The sequence below is a fragment of the Macrobrachium rosenbergii genome, chromosome 45 (genome assembly GCF_040412425.1).
Source record: "Macrobrachium rosenbergii isolate ZJJX-2024 chromosome 45, ASM4041242v1, whole genome shotgun sequence".
NCBI classification, from domain to species: Eukaryota; Metazoa; Arthropoda; class Malacostraca; order Decapoda; family Palaemonidae; genus Macrobrachium; species Macrobrachium rosenbergii.
Window position 1 is genome coordinate 1,996,452 of NC_089785.1, and position 19,877 is coordinate 2,016,328.

The following is a 19,877-nucleotide window of genomic DNA, read 5'->3' on the forward strand; positions in this document are numbered from 1 at the left end:
GCCAGATCATGTTATGGGGTTTGATAGACGACAAAAGTTCTGTTTCTGAAATATTCCATGTACAAGTTTGCTAGAAGGGGTGATAGGGGACTTCCCATGCTACAGCCAAATTTTTGTTTGTAAAAATTACCATTGAAAGAAAACACGTTGTTAGTTACACAGAGGTTGATAAGTTTTAAAGTTTTATCTATGCCAAGAGGAAAATGGTCTTCATATGGTTGTAACTTCCTCTTAAGAAAACAACACGTCGGCAATCAGAGGACTTAGGATATGTTCAAATGAGTACCTGGATCAAGAATTTAACACGATCCGCCAACACCTAACGCAACTGCTCTATCCACCACACATTATCGAGAGGGCTATTAATAAAGCAAATAAAATATACTACAGAGGTCCCACTCACAACAGACAAATAGATTTCAACAACAAAATAAAGCTTCCATACGATGAAAACATCCAAAAGGCCACCGAGCAACTCAGTTCTGATAATCCTTTCATTTTCCATTATCCCAAATCCATCGGGAGTTCGCTCGTTAACGTATACTTAAATAACAAAAGGGAAGAAGCCGAGTTTACAAGATACCGTGTAGTAATTGTCATGACATTTATGTAGGCGAGACAGGTAGATCGCTCGCAAAGAATAACAGAGCACAAAAGATCAGTACGTTACGCTTCGAGAGTTCGGGAATTTTCCTACATATTAGAAATACAGGGCATGTCATTAACTGGAGAGGGGCGGAGTTGGTTTTCAAGAGTAGCTGTCCGTACAAAAGAAAGATGCTGGAATCTGCTATCATCAATCAAACCAACAATATGAACCTGTCAGGAGGACATTGGAAATCGGACGCCATTGACACCTTAATCCTCGCACCTCTTTTGAAGAAGATGACCTAAGAAACGCGACCGCCAGATCCATCGCCAAACGGGAGCTAATGAGGCCAAAAACCACTAGGAATTTGGTCAATCTCCTCCTTCTTAAGAAACGCCACCTCCTTAAACATCGGAGGCCTAAGGCCACACTTCATGTTTTTGTATATATACCATTGTAACTTTCCACCTGTCCATATTCTACCAGTGAACAGGGGCACAGAAACAAGTGCCTGAAATATATGGTTTCAACGTTTAAATAGTGTTTTATGGGCCTTCTTATTTTCATATTACACTGTAGTATTACAGGAAAAGACATTCATTTTTTGCCCATTATGGAACATCACAGTTTACGCCAGTTTTTCGGCTTCAACCCAGCTGTCAAGCACATCTTCAGACGGTACGAACGGCTAGTACATGGGTTACACAAGAGGAAGAATCAGAGAAATTTTCTACAAGAATGCCTACAGGAACAAGTTTCTCCCAAAATGTACGGTTTCACGCGTTGGACATCGTAACGTCAGACCCATTTCCGGACTCCATCCGCACACATTCCTCCAAGACAGAATACAAGCCACACACCAAGACATCTATGTGATTAGAAGAAAAATAAGTGAGCTAGCCACGTCACTTTGCCTCATGTGCAGGGATGATGGTATGTACAGATATCTTTCATATTTTGTGCTATCAGGTGCTATTGAGAACAGTGAGTCCCACTCCAGAAATTTGTGCTACAAATTAAAAGACTGATTAGGAACAGCGTATGGAATAATCTTGGCCTTCCCAATAATGTGCTGAATCTCTCTAACCATCCCCTCACTGCAGAAGAACAGACCGTTTTAAATCTTGGAGTTTCATTCGCTCTAAAACCTGGTCCTGAGAGTAATCTTAATTTCCTAGTTGCTTTTGATAAACATTTTGCAAAAACAACTATGACAAGAAAGAGGCATGTCTCAAAGGCATTTTGCTAAATGTCTTGGAGCAAAATAACAACAAAATTCGCTCCCTGAAAAGATTCCAAATGCATTAGTTAGCTTAAGAAAAAGGGGGATATCATCATCACAAAATCTGACAAAGACGGGAAAATAGTTCTGTTAGACAAGGAGACATACATCAATAAAGTTCAAGAACTTCTAAACGATGCGGAGACCTACGACAAATTAACGAAAGATCCCACAACAAATATTGCTGCTCAGTTTAACAAATCAGTTAGAACCATAGGGGCAATAAAAAGACATAGAATTACTAGAGACATTCAAGGTAATCAACCCTCTCTCCCCTATTTTTACGGCCTCCTGAAAACACATAAAGATGGGATTCCTTTACGCCCCATAATATCTAGCAGGGGCTCTTTCATGTACAAATTATCAAAATGGCTCGCAGACTTGTTATCACCCTTTCTAGGAACCTTCATCCTCCCACGTCAAACATGCAGAAGATTTCATACAAAAATTTAATAGTTTAAACATCCTCAAACAACATCAAACTGCTCAGTCTAGACGTCGATTCATTATTTACTAAAGTCCTGATTGCCGACGTGTTGTTTTTCTTAGAGAGGAAGTTACAACCATATGAAGACCATTTTCCTCTTGGCATAGATAAAACTTTAAAACTTATCAACCTCTGTGTAACTAACAACGTGTTTTCTTTCAATGGTAATTTTTACAAACAAAAATTTGGCTGTAGCATGGGAAGTCCCCTATCACCCCTTCTAGCAAACTTGTACATGGAATATTTCGAAACAGAACTTTTGTCGTCTATCAAACCCCATAACATGATCTGGCTTAGATACGTAGATGATATCTTTACTTTCTGGGACAATAGCTGGGGGGACTTTAAGGAATTTTTTAATAGGCTAAATTCGCTAGTTCCGACCATAAAATTTAAAACAGAATGGGAAAAGGACGGAAAACTGCCGTTCCTAGATGTACTGATCATAAGAAAACAGAACAGGTATGCATTTACAGTATATAGAAAACCCACCTTCGCTGTCTCCTACATTCATTTCTTAAGCTACCACGACGTCTCCGTAAAAATCATGGTAGGGTGCAACCTATTCTCAGAGGACTTAGGATATGTTCAAATGAGTACCTGGATCAAGAATTTAACACGATCCGCCAACACCTAACGCAACTGCTCTATCCACCACACATTATCGAGAGGGCTATTAATAAAGCAAATAAAATATACTACAGAGGTCCCACTCACAACAGACAAATAGATTTCAACAACAAAATAAAGCTTCCATACGATGAAAACATCCAAAAGGCCACCGAGCAACTCAGTTCTGATAATTTTTTCATTTTCCATTATCCCAAATCCATCGGGAGTTCGCTCGTTAACGTATACTTAAATAACAAAAGGGAAGAAGCCGGAGTTTACAAGATACCGTGTAGTAATTGTCATGACATTTATGTAGGCGAGACAGGTAGATCGCTCTCGCAAAGAATAACAGAGCACAAAAGATCAGTACGTTACGCTTCGGAGAGTTCGGGAATTTTCCTACATATTAGAAATACAGGGCATGTCATTAACTGAGTGGGGCGGAGTTGGTTTTCAAGAGTAGCTGTCCGTACAAAAGAAAGATGCTGAATCTGCTATCATCAATCAAACCAACAATATGAACCTGTCAGGAGGACATTGGAAATCGGACGCCATTGACACCTTAATCCTCGCACCCTTTTTGAAGAAGATGACCCAAGAAACGCGACCGCCAGATCCATCGCCAAACGGGAGCTAATGAGGCCAAAAACCACTAGGGAATTTGGTCAATCTCCTCCTTCTTAAGAAACGCCACCTCCTTAAACATCGGAGGCCTAAGGCCACACCTTCATGTTTTTGTATATATACCATTGTAACTTTCCACCTGTCCATATTCTACCAGTGAACAGGGGCACAGAAACAAGTGCCCGAAATATATGGTTTCAACGTTTAAATAGTGTTTTATGGGCCTTCTTATTTTCATATTACACTGTAGTATTACAGGAAAAGACATTCATATATATATATGTATATATATATATATATATATATATATATATATATATATATATATATATATATATATATATACATATGTATATATATCTTAGCTGGATAAGACGCTGGTAACAATGCGCAGGAATCTTTTTCATTAATTTAATGAGAAGTCCCGCTCTAGGATTAATGTAGGATTCCTCGCTTGAAATGTCAGCTTTCTCATCGAGGTTAATGGCGAGAGATCGATAGAATTATGAACATGGTTCTCACCTTTTCATTTCTGGCGTATTGGCTGGGAATTCCGCTGGAAGTCAGGAATCGTTCCACAAACGAAAGCATTTCTATTGTCGTTTCATGTAATCGCGTTTGTAAGAGAGATATCTAAGTAAAGATAAAGAGAAAAAAAGACCATGATTATGTTTAACTGACGGGAAAAATAATGCAGTTCATACATGTCAAATTCCTGATTCGACTGAAAATAGATATGTAAGATAGATATTTATGGAATATAAGAGCTATCATCACATTTCTACTGACGAAATTTATTTAACCGAAAAAATACTGCATTCCTTCATGTCTGTCAACTTCGTATCTATCAAATTTTGGAAAGGACTATCGAAATAGCACCATAGTTGCTTGACTGCGAATTTGATAATTAGTGGATTTTTTGTAACATGCAAAAATATTTTAGAATGGAAATTAATTTATTTTTTGAACCAGAATGAGACCAATAGATGTGTTGAGGCCGGAAGAAAGATTGTTTTTTTTCTATCGTCGGTCCAACAACGCAGAGGAAGAATGCTAAATATAAAAAGGATAAGATGTGGTTAAGATAAAGATTATTAAGTATAAAAAATGAAACTCAGAATACTGACTTCATTAAACGCTGAAAACAGTATAGCAACTGTGAAATAACAAAATAAAAAGTATGTTGCAGTAAAGACAGGAGAATAAACTGTTCAGAATACTGAAAAATTAAATGCCAATGATGGTAGCGAGGATTTCATTCAGACTCTCCAAGTAAGGCGCAAGTTATTAGGTTAATAGTAAATAAGTGAAAGCAAGAATTATTAACAATGTGAAATACAGATAACCACCTACAATTCGACAACAATATTAATAAATTTCTAAGCAATTAAAGGAATTCTATCCCATTTATTTTTTTATGCATCTATGTATGTACACAAGATGCATCTTATATTACCGTTGTTTTTTGCCCGTATTGGTACGCTAGTGATAATAAATACCTTAAAATAACGTGAAGTGTAACTACAGTAGAATTTCTAAAACGAATCAAACCACAGTGGGCTGTCTGAGGTAACCGAACAAATAAAACTGAAAATAACAGGTTGAAGAACTTTAAAACTATACTAAAGTATAGCAGAATATCTTGAAACGGTTTCAAATTTCTCTGTGAATTAAATGCAATGGGATCATTCTTATATGAAAACGAAAGAAAAGTGAAAGTACTGTATAAAGCTAGGCTAAGGAGAGATAAATATATGTAGGTGAGGAGGGCCACCATGAAGAGAATCAGGGGAATGAGATATTCCGCACTGCGTAAATAACGAGAGGAAGGAAGGGGAGATCTGCAATGGAGACCTAAATATTGTCTGACTGGCAGAAGATTAATCTCCTTTTTTTTTTTTATTCATGGTGCATGATTAGTAGCTTTAAAAGCTCTTAATTATTCTCTGTACTGGGGGCAAACAAAGACAGGTAAGTATGGGCATCACACAGACAGTTTATATATTATATATATATATATATATATATATATATATATATATATATATATATATATATATATATATATATATATATATATATATATAATATATATATATAAAAATATATATATATATATGTGTATATGTATACATATAAAATCAGTGATGGGTGATAAAGATAATTCCTGACCTATATATATTCCTATCCTTCTTATATATTATTATAAATAAATCTCACCATATCTTTTTTTTCTCCCTTCATAAATATATATATATATATATATATATATATATATATATATATATATATATATATATATATATATATATATATATATAAATATATATATATATATATATATTATGAATATATATAAATATATATATATGTCTCGTATATATATTATATTTAATATATATATATATACATATACATCTCTTATAAAATAAAGTGACATATATATATTATATATATATATATATATTGTATGTGTGTGTGTGTATATACATATTTGCTCTCAGTGATGGATCAAACTATAAGATGAATTAGCTATGGACCTGCAACTTATTAAATCTCTTTCTTGTGCACTATCTTCCATAAATCTCCACTTATCTTCAACCCCCTTCACAAACCTTAAGGGGACATATATATATATATATATATATATATATATATATATATATATATATATATATATATATATATATATATATATATAATATAAATATATATATATATATAGCCTTTATATATATATATATATATAAATAAATATATTTTATATATGACATTTTTATCAGGACACCGTTGATTTATATACGATCATGAACCAACACGGATCGCTTAATATAAATGACGCTACTAACGGAATATCCCCGAAATCAATTATCACCGAGGTGAATAATTTATAAGTGATAAATGGACGGGTGAAATGGGAGAGTCTCGATATGGACAACAGACGCGCATCCAGCGTCGACTGGATTCGCTGGATGCGCGTCTGCGTGTCGTGGGATCGAGAAACAATGCCCGTCCATTTATCACTTATAAATTCCCCTTCGGTGATAAATAAATCGGTGATATTCCTGAAATACTGGGATTTGATATTAAGCGATATTTGTAAATTTCATGATCATATATATATCTCGTATATATATATATAAATATATATATATATATATATATATATATATATATATATATATATATATATATATATATATATATATATATATATATATATATATATATATATATATATATATATATATATATATATATATATATATATATATATATATAAATATATATATATATATATATATATATATATATATATATATATATATATATATATATATATATATATATATATATATATATATATATATATATATATATATATATATATATATATATATATATATATATATATATATATATATATATATATATATATATATATATATATATATATATATATATATATATATATATATATATATATATATATATATATATATATATATATATATATATATATATATATATATATATATATATATATATATATATATATATATATATATATATATGTATATGTATATATATATATATATATATATATATATATATATATATATATATATATATATATATATATATATATATATATATATATATATATATATATATATATATATATATATATATATATATATATATATATATATATATATATATATATATAAATATATATATATATATATATGTGTGTGTATATGTGTATATATATATATATATATATATATATATATATATATATATATATATATATATATATATGTATATTTGAATAAGGATGCTGTACCTAACTGTATATACAGGCTCACAACATTTAACTAACTACCAGAAATCCAACACATCTCTTACGAAAACAAAGTGACAAAAGTTGTTATGAAACCTGTACCCTCTTGCAAGGCCTGGGGCCCGATCCAGAGTTGCTCCTCACCAATCGATCAAACTATGAATAGGTACTAGCTATGGTTTGGTTAGTAACTCCATCTTTACATGCTTGAGGAGAACCACCTTCTGGCAGCCCCCTTTAAATGGAGAAAAAGATAAATGCAAAATATATAATATATATATATATATATATATATATATATATATATATATATATATATATATATATATATATATATATATATATATATATATATATATATATATATATATATATATATATATATATATATTTATATATATATATATATATATATATATATATATATATATACATATATATATATATATATATATATATATATATATATATATATATATATATATATATATATATATATATATATATATATATATATATATTATATATATATATACTTATGTGTGTCGGTGTTTCTGTCTTCCCTTTACTATCACCTTCAACAACTGTGTTTTATCGATGAATTGTTCTTCATTTTCTCTATATTACCTCTTTTCATTTTGATTAAAATTTAGAGCCTCAATGGCCAATTAGTTAGAGCAGCAGCCTCAGACTTCTTAGTCAAATCCACAGCTGACCGGTTAGAAAGGTGGACACTTTGCTATCTGTGTAGACACCCCGGGATTTTGTATGTAATCAACAGATAGGTTTGCTTAAAAGCAAATGGGTGTTACAGACTAATACACACACAAACAAAGCCACTCCATCATCTTCTAAAAACATAACAGACACCTCACACATTTCGACTGTCGACCTAACCGCGCAACGTCTCCTCGCTGCTGGGAGAAAGGGCGCTGATGACTGGTACAATATATGTACATACGCTACCGGGTTCTAAGCGATGTCAGGCAGGGCAGCCGATCGAGACTACAAAGTCTACCCCAAAGCCAAATCAAAGTCCTTCAAAAAGAAGGCATCGTGCTTACCTCATACAAATGGGAAAAAGGCACGTTAAAAGAAGAAGAAGAATTTTGATTAAAATTTTACAAAAAAAGTTTTTGTATTATTAAATTCCTTCACTATCATACGTTCTTACTATACATAAATTCCTCATTATGTCTAAAAACTGTTAGTCAAAGTACACAGGACTCCTTAACTAGTAGATAGAACTTTCAAACCACTTGGCGCTTATGACTGCCATTTTACTTTTGGATAGGCGATGTTTGTGATAGTGCGTCTAAACTCTAATGTCTCAAACACAAGGTAGATTATTACCTCAACTTTAATATTTTATTGATAATAATAAGCTCAGTTTCTGAAATTCGTTTTAATAGGCAACTTAGCAACCCATCGCATTACCTTTGTTGCTTTTAATCATCTTAAAAGAGTCTAAAATATAATTGTTCTTTTTCAGGTATTCATTTCTGTCTGTCAAGTGTTCCCCGGTTCCGACGTGGAAATGTAAATGTACTCCTGCTAATTTTGCTCCTTTTGATATCATACGAGCATTACATTATTTTATTACCTATTCTGTGTCATAAATGTTTTGTGTGTTTTATTTAGTGATTTATTACTGTTTTTAAGGTTTATAGCCTGCCGTTTATTGCCGGTACGATAAGTTAACTACATAATGCACGTAAAAATGCACATTTTAATTAAACATATAAATGTATAGCGTACTTAGTACAATAATAATAATAATAATAATAATAATAATAATAATAATAATAATAATAATAATAATAATAATAATAATAAAAAGACGACGAACATTAAATTTCGTGTTGATGTTTTTGTTGCCAATTTCTACTTGTTAAATATACGTCTTTACATATTGTTTACCTGTAAAAAGTTATAAACAACAATAAAACTTTTATTTATATAAATTTCACTTGCTGAGTCTTCTTGTAATGATGATAAATTAAAACTATAACAAACAGTACACACCAGCAAAAATGTATACATAACAAGAAAATAAATACATTTCAGTCAATGTGTCTTTTTCGCAAAACAATAATAATAATAATAATAATAATAATAATAATAATAATAATAATAATAATAATAATAATAATAATAATTGGTCAAGTTCATACTTGGTAAAGAGAAGTCCATTGTACAGGTAATCTGTCATTGAAAAAGGCCTCTGATGCGTTTTTTTTACTAAAATAATATATATATATATAATATATATATATATATATATATATATATATATATATATATATACATATATATATATATATATATATATATATATATATATATATATATGTGTGTGTGTGTGTGTGTGTGTGTGTGTGTGTGTGTGTGTGTGTGTGTGTGTGTATTATAATAATTGACCAGTGTACGTGCTGTACTTTGGCAAAGAGAAGTTCATTCTGCGTAAAACCATATTTCTCTACCTTCTCCGTTGCGTAGATGTATTCCTCTTTACCAAAATACAGTAATAATAACAATAATGATAATAATAACACCAGCCCAAAACTGTTGTTTTTGCCATCAGTTGATACTTTTTCACTGATTTTCTTAGGCCATGATCCGTCTCTTTCGAAAAAGAGGGGTAAATAGCGAAGCGTTGTTTTCCCATTGGCAGCAAAATCGATTTATCTCGACCAGCAGTCGGATAATGGCTGTTTTTGTTTGGGGTGTCCAAGGTCGACCTTAGTTTGGGGGAAGGAGAAAATAAAAGAGTCCAACATGTGGAAAAATCCTGTACTGTTAATTCCTTTTCAAACTCCAGAATTAATTTTATGTCACTTGTGTCTGTTTGCAATTCGATTATAAATTTTCAGTAAAGCTCATGCAAAGAAATAATTTTTTTTCTGTGACATTTGGAAACCAATTTCAGAAATAATGAAGTTACAGAATACAAGTTCAATTGTGAGCTTCAAACGATCAAAATTTAGATATATTTCTTGAACAAAATAAAGTTGTAATAATATTTAGAAGGCATTTGTACTATATCAGCAATATTTTTAGAAATAATGAATTAATAGATCACAAGTGACTATAAAATAACCGAAATTTAAGTCTAATCTAAACAATAACGCAATAATTATCATAGCCACGAAGCTAACATTTCCTCGCCATTCCTTCATTTTCATCTCGAGAGCAATCAAATGCAAATGAGACTGTTGGGGTAAAAGTACAACTTATACTAATTGGCTGTTGTAATTATGAACGAAAGTAGATGTCAGCTTGGAACCCCATTAGCGCAAAGGCTAATTGTCTTTATGCAAATATGCTTTTGCACCGGTCCTCTGGGATCAGGGGATTTGCTTCAATCAACTGTTTGCTCCATTTGCATTCAATCAGTGCAACATTAATGAAGTCTCCATAGGGATGTTGGTGTTTTACAGTGTACCAATAACTGAAGATAACGATTATCATTAACTGCACATTCATATACTTTGCTGTGTCTCTAACAATAAATCGTCAATTTATCTATTAAATTGAGAAATTATATATATATATATATATATATATATATATATATATATATATATATATATATATATATATATATATATATATATATATATATATATATATATATATATATATATATATATATATATATATATATATATATATATATATATATATATATATATATATATATATATATATATATATATATATATATATATATATATATATATATATATATATATATATATATATATATATATATATATATATATATACATATACACACACACACACACACACACACACACACACACACACACACATATATATATATATATATATATATATATATATATATATATATATATATATATATATATATATATATATATATATATATATATATATATATATATATATATATAGTCTCGGTAATTGGGCGGCTACTTGGATATCTTAGCTTAATGGTGAATGATATTGCCAAGACCAGATAGAACATTCTTTATTATACGAGCTTTTGAGGTATAAAACCTCATCATCAGGCTGAAAAACCGACAAGGATGAGAATCAGTGAAATTACAATGAAATGAATTGTCATAATAAATCTTCGGCAAAAATACTAACCAAATATATGAAACGAACAGTGAACACGAACTAAAAGGGGTGAGACGCAAAATAACGAAAAATTAAAAACGAACACAAACATAAAAATATAAAAATAAGGTGAAATGTAAGCAAACTACCACTCACTAAGTAAAATATTTAACGGCCCAATTGTGTACCTACTATGAAAGTTCACGATAGCTAGTTGAATGCATATATAAATAATTTAAGTACAGAGTACTTGGGTTCTGACTTCTTGTGTGTCCTTTGTAGGTCAATCGGCATCGCCCTGGCCTGTCACTCAGAAGACCGGTGTTCGATCCCGACGTGAGTCATATATATATATATATATATATATATATATATATATATATATATATATATATATATATATATATATATATATATATATTGTATTGGAAACCAGTTAACAAGCGTTTTTGTCTATTACGATGACTTCTTTGGGGTAAGAAGTGAAATAAATAAGTAGACATAAAAAGGGAACTTCATAAAACAAAAACCAAAGCCATCAACAAGCAGAACCTCATCACTGTATATAAGCAGCAGTTTAAAAAGTAGATTATCGTCATTACCATACAATAAGTAAGAACACTTTAAAAATGCTTAAGAACTCAAACTGCAGATAGTACAACAAGCAATCGATAAAAGTTGACGTTGTACTTCCCTACAATTTTATAAACAATCTGAATTAAATTAGATTGTTACCTTTGGATATTCTGTTCCCCAAACTTAATGGCAGCCTTGGTGATGAAAAATAGTAACCCCCACCAAAGAGGAAAGCAGCTAAGACCAACATAGTATATAAATTTACATGTCCAGTGAGGAATTGTAGGTCCCTGGATCCACCTATATTGGTCATACTACCACTGCCCTGAGGAGGCGGTTATAAAATCACAGAAACCGGGGTGTAGTTCTCTAGCAGTACACCGAACGGCATGACAGGCGACCAACAATATACGAACAAAGAGAAGCAACAACAATAATCGGACAACAAAATGCCAACCTTATAATGATGATCAGCAGAAGCGTCTACCCTAAACATCCAGACGGCATCGCAGTACGTCCTACCATCACACCAGGAGGCAAAGGTAAGGTCGGGACCCAGGTAAGCGTAAGGGACTTACGATGACCTTTCAGAGGGTACACAAAGTTTACCCGAAAAGCAAAACAGTTATTCAGGAGCCACCTGGCTAGTCTACTAGTGATAATTAGGTAGAATAAATTCGACGTCACTGTATCACTTTCTAACAACATGTTATAGCAAAAAACATTGTACATGGAGTCAGTTAAGTTCTTACTTGAGGACGCTGTGCTTGACATCGAAATAAGTACTTACTGTGAGTCTATAAATAAACAAATAACATTTAGGACTCGGGTGTTTCTTCAAAAACATCCCGGTTTCTGTGAAGAAATCAACAGTGAATAACAAAGTGTATAACACAAAAGTAATATTGCACGAAGAGATAAGAATCAAAAGTAAGTACCAGTAAAAGAGACTAATGGAAAATAGCACAAAGAGAAAGCTACATAAAATAGAAAATTTATGACAAAATTATTAGCGCTGAATTTCCTCTGGTATTCATCCATATTTGTATAAAGCAAAAACTGTCCCCTAAAATTTAATGTATATATATATATATATATATATATATATATATATATATATATATATATATATATATATATATATATATATATATATATATATATATATATATATATATATATATATATATATATATATATTTAAGCTAAGGCCACAGGAAAAATAAAAGAAAGAAGCACCAATCTCTCTTTCGTGTGTTTTTTTCTGTGGTCCTAGCTGAACATGCTGTCACACGCTATTGACATATATATATATATATATATATATATATATATATATATATATATATATATATATATATATATATATATATATATATATATATATATATATATATATATATATATATATATATATATATATATATATATATGTATATATATATATATATATATATATATATATATATATATATATATATATATATATATATATATATATATATATATATATATATATATACAATTTAGGACATTCCTAATCTTGCATCACATTAAGCCCATATGAAAACATTTTTGGGTACCTTTGGGGCTGGGAACACTTAACCTATGAAATAAATTTTGAAATAACTAAGAGTTGCACCGATTAGCCAGTTTTATTTTCCATCAAGCGTGATATGGGCTACAGTATACTGAAATAGAAACACTGTACCATACATCATGCCCAAGTGCCCTACAAGTGCAAGCGGAGATATCTTCGCCCATATACTCACATATCTCATTCGTTCCCTTTTGTCAGGATTTTATTTTAGAACCTGTGAAAGTTTTATTTGGAATGTCACCATATTGCTAGATGTTGTCTTTAAAAAACATCAGGAATAAACAGGAACCACAAAAACTGTTTTTTTTTTTTACAAGAGAAAACAACCCTTGATTGAAACTACGAGTGGCGATGAAAATACAATAAGGTTTGTAAAATAAATGTAGGTATAATTGCTCGCTATCTTCTATAAGGCTTGATATTAAGTAGGCAATTAAAAAGTAAATAAAATAAAACCAGATTTCTATAGAAGGATGTATGAAGCACGTATTTGAATTGCCTTCGATAATTTTACTTAAAGTTATTAATATCAAAATACATATGAAAATTACAAAGACACAATCAGTAGTATCTTATGGGCACAACAATAATCTTAAGAATACGAGAAAAGGAAAATGAAGAATGATATAACAGGAAAGCAATAGCCTAACGTCGCCGAGGGGAAATGAAGTGTCAGGAGTATGTTAACAAGAGAAACTGTTAACTGGGGAGAGAGAGAGAGAGAGAGAGAGAGAGAGAGAGAGAGAGAGAGAGAGAGAGTTTTCAAAGTCTCCTGAAGTTTTTCCTTTAGCACTTTAATTTGCGAAGTGAGTGTAGGGCTCAGTTATGCTGTTTACGCAAGCATTCTTGAAATATCCTGTAGGCAGTAGGCGAAGTAGACTAAATTCCGATAACAGTAACTTTTTAAAAACCCTTTCATTATTTAGCTCGTTACAGTGTCACATTAAGGATGTCAGAACAGAAGCCAAACTTTTGTTGGATATACATTATGTTTGTTATTTCAAGTTTTAAAAGACTTGAAAGAAGTTCGTTGTATATTTCAGTTCTCTATGTCCATGGTCACCCCAAGAATGATCAGAAATGTTAGAGGGATCTACTGCCTTGAAAAAAGCTGCAGGATGTTTCACGGGAATTTATGTAAAGAAGGGTGTACTCCCCACTGTTATGAAAGACCTGGAAAGACTTTGTAAAGTAGAGGAAAGAGAAAACGACATAACAGATAACCAAGGGTTGAATGTTCATTACACTTCTCTAAAACGAGAGGTCATTGTGGACGGTAAACTAGTGACTTGTTTTAATCCGACATTTTTTGGAGAAAGGGGTAAAGTTTTCTCTGAATATTTGTCCTTAGAATTTGATCAGCAATGTTTCCAAATACGAGAGCAGATGCCGTTAGTTTTCTTTGAAGTTTTATATTGTATATTAAATGAAAATAAACTGCGCATCAATTTTCTCTCCCTGAATTTATGTGTATGAGAATTACGGCAGTTTCTGGAAACAAATTGAGAGGTGGGGTTGCAACGGTAATGAAACCCTGGTTATTTGAAACCAAGCTATAATGTACTTCTTGATCAAGTTTGGATTCGCCTTCGTTTATTTCCAGATTTATTATTTAGAGCAGTCTACATTCCTCCCCATGATTTCCCTTACTTTGTATATGTTCTGGAGGAGGGAAGGATGAATCCTAATAGCAAGCTGTTGATTACTGGTGGTCTTAATGACAGAATGAGAAATCTCGAGTTTTAACAGCCATGATTACGGAATTGCATTTACCTATAAACTGGACCCAGTCAGTATTAATCATGGACGAGCGATGAGAGAATTGTGTATAAATCTTAATCTTACTCCTGTAAATCATTTGAAAAATGATCATTGACTTTAAATGATGATTTAAATTAACGTTAAGGCAAACAATGGAAATCACAGATAGACTGGGCACTGTGCTCACAGAAATGTTTAAATTGTGTTGAAAAAGTAACTGATAACATATCACATTCAAATTATGCAACTATAATTGTCAGAATTAAGAGTGATTTGTTGCTATTTACAAGTTTAGAGAAACGATCAGCTTTGTTATAATCATCTTTAGAATGTAATGAGACTTAAAGCTTCAGCAAAACGGTAGTTAGGCCAAATAGATTGTATGTGGAAATTTTTCCTTCTTTTGTGATGGATCCCGGGGCATTTGTACCCCGTAATGGAAATGAATTTTGATGTGAACACTTTGTGAGAGAACTTAGATAACACTTGTTATGAAAATGCAGTGAAGGCAAGAAAGTCTTTAAGGCAGTGTGGTGTACCAGTACCTCAAGAAAATAAATGGAAATGGTTGATAGGGAAGAATTACTCACGCCAAAAATGGTCTGCTATCAACTGGAAATACTAACGGATCACCATCCAATCAGGCATTTGGTAACTATTTGGAGACGCTTTTTTTGAAAGTAATTCTGGCGGGAGTTATAACGAGCCAAACGTAATGAATGCAGTTTACATACCATACAGAATGGCCCATTGCAAAGAGAAAAGTATGAGATTCAATTAGGTTGTTAAAAAGAAACGAAGCATGTGGACCAGATGGAATTTCGACTTGGATTGAGCCCTTAATTTATATCTTAAATCTTGTATTTTATATATTTATCCCGATAGATGGACGAAGTCATAGTTATTTACGAATTTCAAGAAAGGTAATCCCTTGGACACCAGTAATTATCGAGAGATAAACATAATGTCCGCATTCCCAAAATTATATGACATTCTCTCCTCAAGATTGCAAATTTGGTTTACTTCCGACAAAGAGCATGTCAGAGCCAAGAAAGGAAGGGGTTGTGAAGAATGAATTCTTGCTCTTAGACTCATAATCGATATTGCCAAAAGACGAAAGAAACCCTGTATGTGATTTTTATAAATTTTGAAAAAACTTATGATAAGGTTAAAAGGAGCTAAGAGACACGAGGAAAACGAGATATTTCAGTGTAATCATAAATGATCAAGAAAGCGAGAGACCCCAGTGATTCTGATGTGCAACAGTTGGTGAACTCAGTGGTATGATAGTTATGCGTATATGGGCAACACAATTATGAATGGAAGTATGCATGAACAAGTGGAAGAACATCTAATTCGAAATATGAAGAAAATCCACAAATTTCAATCATTTTTGGCGAAAAGCAACGACGCACCTTTTTATGTGAAATCTAGGGTCTGGTCTGCATCATTAAACAGTTCCCTGTTTTATGGTGCTGAATCAAAGTGAACCTTGAATATGAAGCTGGCGAATGAAATATACTCATGGAGTCTAAAAGACCTCGTAGGCATAAGGAATATCGTGTGCACAGAACTGCTGTACTTGGAGACTGGTAAGGGAAGAGCAGATATTAATATTATGAGTCGGCAATATAGAAAGACCGAGGTACAACCAAAGTTACTTTCACCAGTTGATTAACAATGCAACAGAAGTGGAGTTTCCTACTGGAGTATATTTATCAACATTACAGGGAATCTAGGGGGACCCAGTAAAGACTGAATTGGCAGCAAAATGTAAGCGAAAACATTGAATCAAGTCTCGGTTAACTTACAAGCAGTTTAACCCTGAACTTGTAGCGCCAACTGTCTACAGTATCCAAGAAATGGTCCCTGAACACCACAGATTAGCTCATACTAGAAAAATGGTTGGTTCTCATCGATTCAAGACAGGAACCGGATGCTGGTCTGCAGCACCGCAAGAATGACGTCTTTGTAGCTGTACAGGATGTGGATCATGTATTACTTCAGGGCCTCTTAATGAGTAGTATAAAGAGGGATATTACAATGTTAGACTGCAATTCACTAGAACATTTAATGACCAACAACAAAAAACCAGAACTTGTCAAAATTCATTTATTTAATCATAAAGAAAATTAATGAAATAAATTAAATTAGGTAGATAGAGTTAAATGCTAATATTCTCTCAACTGTTGTTTATTATTTTAATGGTGTATTTGCATAATGTTATGTCTGCATAATACTACGTAAATGTGATAGTTATTGAGACTACTCCCTTATAGGCGATGGCCCTATTGTTGTAACATTTATATGTTATAGCCTATATATTTGGACATTGATGCAAACATTTTCGTCAATAAATTATTAAAAAAATCATTAATTATGGAGTGAGATGGATTACAAAATCCGAAGATGGGTGGATAGCTACAGTAAGGTCCTGTCGTGGGTACTAACCTGGAATGTAGAAAGTACCCGATGGCTGGGGTTATTTTTCCTGTCTCATTGATAGCTACTGTATCTTCCTATAGAAGATGGGAGATTGATACTTATTCCCGTATAAAATGGAATTACTACTGTCTCTTTAAATGTCAGAGTGCAGAATTTGGTTGAGTTGTAGTTGTGGGGTTTGTTCTAGAGCTGATACTTCTCCTGTAAGATATATAAGATATATAAAGTCTCTAGTATTTTCAGTCCTGTGGCATCCTGACATCGTTCTAAGTTTTGAAATCCATTGATGTCCTGCTGCTTGGCAGGCCTGACAGTGTTTTAGCCTACGTCATGAAAATACATAGCTCTGTCCTGGATATGGCATGAGATCCCTCGAGAGGCACACATTGTGTCTTGCCAATATAGCACTGAGGTCACACTTGAACTTAGCAGTTATATAAATAATGCACGAGATGCCCCTTGGGGTCGTTATTTACACACGAGTGGGGTTCTGTTTTTAATGATGAGGTCCTTCGTTTTTTGTCACTTTAGTAAATGATAAGCTTTAGTTTATAATCAACTACCACTGAGATCGACGTTTCCTTGGATGATATTGTGAAAGGCTTTCTCATCTCTTTTTTCAGAAGAGTTGGTGACCTGGTAAAATGGACAATGTTCATACCCTTCTGCTATGTCCAGGGATATTATCGCCAAGACATTCTACCTGGGTTCTCTTGGTGTTGAGGTTGACATCCTTACTGGCAAATCTGTTGTTAAAAAACACCTGCGCTGCCTTGTCGAGTTCCTGGTGAACGACTTTCCAGGTAGAAGAGCGAGACCAGTGCCTCCTGATATACACGTGAATCCTTTTTGAAAGATATCTTTCAGGGTATGCACACTCGTTGTTCATGCACAGCTCGGTGTTGGTTTCCGTGCTGTAGACTGCCATGCATAAGTTTGTGGAAGCTGGGTTCACCTTCACATCAGAACGAAATTCAACTCACATTTTTGTAATCCACCTCATAACTCTATAGTATATGTGTACTGTATGTACTTGCATACATTCTTGATATCCTTCGAGAATGCCGGAACGTGTGCTGTGAATTTCCAAAATATATTCAAACAACTAGCTCTTGGTGAAGTCATGTTCAGTCTTTCTACGGTACAAATAAAAAGTATATCTTAGTTTAACCAGACCACTGGGCTGATTAACAGCTCTCCTAGGGCTGGCCTGAAGGATTAGATTTTATTTTTACGTGGCTAAGAACCAATGTTACCTAGCAACGGGAACAGCTTATTGTGGAATCCGAACCACATTATAGCGAGAAATGAATTTCTATCACCAGAAACAATTCTCTTGTTCTTTGACCGGTCGGAGATTCGAACTCGCGACCAACAGAGTGGTAGCTGAGAACGGAACCCGCTCACCCAGCGAGGAACTTTCTACGGTACAGAAAAGAAAATAAAATAAGAAACATTGAGAACGTTTGGGGAAATTATTAGAAGTAAACTAATGATCCTTTTGAATTTAGTAATGATAATGCGTTTCAACTTACCTGAATTGAATAACATAACTTGGTGAAAAAAACAGGGCATCAAGTGAGTAGTGAAAGAACCATGAGAACTAACTAAATGCGAAAGGTTTTAGAAGAAAATTAAGCATAAAGTTTAAGACAAACTGTTACCTTCTTTTAAATATGCATTCTATGAAAATCTGAAGATAAACGGGTGAACTTTTGTGCATTATCGTCCTGTTGAGGAAAATATCAACATAGCCTACATTTTCCAGTTATTATTCCAATTTTTTGTCCTTAGAAACCTCTCAATATTTCTGCTCTTTTGCTTAATTCGTAAGAAATAGAAATTATTATGCATCTGGTAAAAGACCCTCTAAATTACATCCATAATAAAAACAGACATGATTTGGAGCTCTATGGAACGGTTCCTCACCAAATTAAGGCCTTAAAT